At 34.2% G+C, this 3,612-nt stretch overlaps 1 non-coding gene across 1 annotated transcript; it reads right to left on the bottom strand.

The window, feature by feature from the left end:
* Positions 1 to 3,000: 3,000 nt before the first annotated feature.
* On the bottom strand, positions 3,001 to 3,108 carry LOC112731739 (small nucleolar RNA R71). Its single transcript, XR_003167503.1, has one exon. It is a non-coding gene; the product is annotated as a small nucleolar RNA R71 (small nucleolar RNA).
* Positions 3,109 to 3,612: the final 504 nt, after the last annotated feature.

Here is a 3,612-nt window from a genome sequence, read left to right as displayed (position 1 = left end):
TTCAAACTCGCGAGTGCTGGGCGTTAGTGACAGACGCAAAAGGAGGGTGAATCCTATTCCAGCATGATCGGGAACCGACAGATGATTAGCCGTGCTGTGACAGAGCATGTGAGCATATTTTTCACTGAGAGGAGGGGATGTAGCCACTGACAACGGTGATGCCCTTGCATAAAGCCAGCCATGGAAAGGAGTAAGACTGATTGGATGAAGATAGCAGGAAAGCAGAGATTCAGAGGAACAAATGCATCTCCAGACGCTTATCTGAAATTCTCACCAATGATTTACATAAGTATTTCTATCCCTTTTATTATATTAAATTCGAAAACACCATTATCAATTTATATCTGCTTGACTGAGATTTGCAAGGTGACCATAGCTTGCTTCATACCAACAATCTCCGTGGGATTCGACCCTTACTCACGTAAGGTATTACTTGGACGACCCAGTGCACTTGCTGGTTAGTTGTATCGAAGTTGTGAACCATGGTATTGGCACCATGTTCTTGGCGCCATTGCCAGGGAAAGAAAGAGCCATGAATTTTACATAATTAAAGTGTAATCACGATTACGCGTACCAAGTTGCTCACGTTGCCAGGGATTGTTTGAGCCTGGACATCACAATTTTGTGCACCAAGTTTTTGGCGCCGTTGCCGGGGATTGTTTGAGTTTGGACAACTGACGGTTCATCTTGTTGCTCAGATTAGGTAATTTTCTTTTTATTTTCTTTTCAAAAATTTTTTCAAAAATTTTTTCAAAAATATTTCAAAATTTTCTCACCTGTTTTCGAAAAAAATTTTAGATTTAAAATCTTTAAGAATGAATTCTAGTGTTTCATGAAGCATGTTGAAACCTGGCTGGCTGTAAAGCCATGTCTGAATTACATGCTGAAGCTTGGCTGGCCATTGGCCATGTCTAGTGTTTTGGACCGGAGCTTTCATTGAAAGCTTGGCTGGCTAGTGAGCCATGTCTAATTCCTGGACTGAAGCTTTAGACTAAGAATGCAAGATTCCTGGAATTCATGTTAAAAATTTTGGAATCCTTATTTTTTCTTTTTCATATAATTTTCGAAAAAAAAAAATCCAAAAAAATTAGAAAATCATAATAATCAAAAATATTTTTCTGTTTCTTGTGTGAGTCTTGAGTCATGTTATAAGTTTGGTGTCACTTGCATGTGCATCCTGCATTTTTCGAAAATATCATGCATTCATAGTGTTCTTCATGATCTTCAAGTTGTTCTTGGTAAGTTTTCTTGTTTGATCTTGATGATTTTTTGTTTTGTGTCTTTTCTTGTTTTTCATATGCATTCTTGAATTCTTAGTGTCTAAGCATTAAAGAATTCTAAGTTTGGTGTCTTGCATGTTTTCTTTGCATTAAAAATTTTTCAATAATGTGTCTATGATGTTCATCTTGACATTCATAATGTTCTTGGTGTTCATCTTGACATTCATAGCATTCTTGCATGCATTCATTGTTTTGATCTAAAAATTTCATGCATTGCATAATTTTCATGTTTTTCATAAAAATTTCAAAAATCAAAAAAATATCTTTCCCTTTTTCTCTCATCAAATTCAAAAATTGAGTTGACTTTTTCAAAAATTTTTAAAATTAAGTTGTTTCTTATGAGTCAAATCAAATTTTCAGTTTGAAAATCTTATCTTTTTCAAAATCTTTTTCAAAAATCAAATCTTTTTCAAAATTCTTAGTTATTTTCGAAAATTCCAAAAATATTTTTCAAAAATATTTTTCTTATTTTTATATCAAATTTTCGAAAATAACATAATCAATTAATGTTTTGATTCAAAAATTTGAAGTTTGTTACTTGCTTGTTAAGAAAGATTCAAACTTTAAGTTCTAGAATCATATCTTGTGATTTCTTGTGAATCAAGTCATTAATTGAGATTTTAAAAATCAAATCTTTTTCAAAATTAGTTTCTAAAATATCTTCTTATCTTATCTTTTTCAAAAATATCTTTTCAAAATATCTTTTCTAACTTCCTAACTTCTTATCTTTTCAAAATTTGTTTCAACTAACTAACTAACTTTTTGTTTGTTTCTTAACTTTTTCAAAACTACCTAACTAACTCTCTCTCTCTAATTTTCGAAAATATCTTCCCTCTTTTTCAAAAATTTCTTTTTAATTAACTAAGTATTCTTATTTTTATTTTTAATTTTAAAAATTTTTTTCGAAAAAATACTAACAATTTTCAAAAACCATTTTCGAAAATCACTAACTCTTTTTCAAAATAATTTTTGAAAATTATCCCTCCCCCAACTTATTCTATTTATTCATTCATATCCTAATATCTCATCTCACATCTCTGCCATCCTCACAGTTGTGTTTCTTCCATTATATTACATTCTTTGTCTCCCCCTCTTCTTCTACTCACACAGGGATTCCTATACTGTGGTATAAAGGATCTCTATTATTATTATTATTATTATTTTTCTGTGCCTTCTTCTTTGTCATATGAGCAGGAGCAAGGATAAGAACATTCTTGTGGAAGCAGATCTAGAACCTGAAAGGACTCTGAAGAGAAAATTAAGAGAAGCTAAATTACAACAATCCAGAGAAAACCTTTCAGAAATTTTCGAACAGGAAGAGGAGATGGCGGCCGAAAATAATAATAATGTAAGGAAGATGCTTGGTAACTTTACTGCACCTAATTCCAATTTACATGGAAGAAGCATCTCCATTCCTGCCATTGGAGCAAACAACTTTGAGCTGAAACCTCAATTAGTTTCTCTGATGCAGCAGAACTGCAAGTTTCATGGACTTCCATCTGAAGATCCTTTTCAGTTCTTAACTGAATTCTTGCAGATATGTGATACTGTTAAGACTAATGGAGTAGATCCTGAAGTCTACAGGCTCATGCTTTTCCCTTTTGCTGTAAGAGACAGAGCTAGATTATGGTTGGATTCTCAACCCAAAGACAGCCTGAGCTCTTGGGATAAGCTGGTCACGGCTTTCTTAGCCAAGTACTTTCCTCCTCAAAAGCTGAGCAAGCTTAGAGCTGATGTTCAAACCTTCAGACAGAAAGAAGGTGAATCCCTCTATGAAACTTGGGAAAGATACAAACAGTTGACCAAAAAGTGTCCTTCTGACATGCTTTCAGAATGGACCATCCTGGATATATTCTATGATGGTTTATCTGAGCTATCAAAAATGTCACTGGACACTTCTGCAGGTGGATCCATTCACCTAAAGAAAACGCCTGCAGAAGCTCAAGAACTCATTGACATGGTTGCTAATAACCAGTTCATGCACACTTCTGAAAGGAATCCTGTGAATAATGGGACGCCTATGAAGAAGGGAGTTCTTGAGGTTGATACTCTAAATGCCATATTGGCTCAGAATAAAATATTGACTCAGCAAGTCACTATGATCTCTCAGAGTCTGAATGGAATGCAAGCTGCATCCAACAGTACTCAAGAGGCTTCTCATGAAGAAGAAGCTTATGATCCTGAGAACCCTGCAATAGCAGAGGTGAACTACTTAGGTGAACCTTATGGAAATACCTATAACTCATCATGGAGAAATCATCCAAATTTCTCATGGAAGGATCAAAAGCCTCAACAAGGCTTTAATAATGGTGGAAGAAACAGGTTTAACAAT

The sequence above is a fragment of the Arachis hypogaea genome, chromosome 12 (genome assembly GCF_003086295.3).
Source record: "Arachis hypogaea cultivar Tifrunner chromosome 12, arahy.Tifrunner.gnm2.J5K5, whole genome shotgun sequence".
Taxonomy (NCBI): Eukaryota; Viridiplantae; Streptophyta; class Magnoliopsida; order Fabales; family Fabaceae; genus Arachis; species Arachis hypogaea.
Note: the sequence above shows the minus strand (reverse complement) of the source record. Positions and strands in the feature narration are given on the sequence as shown.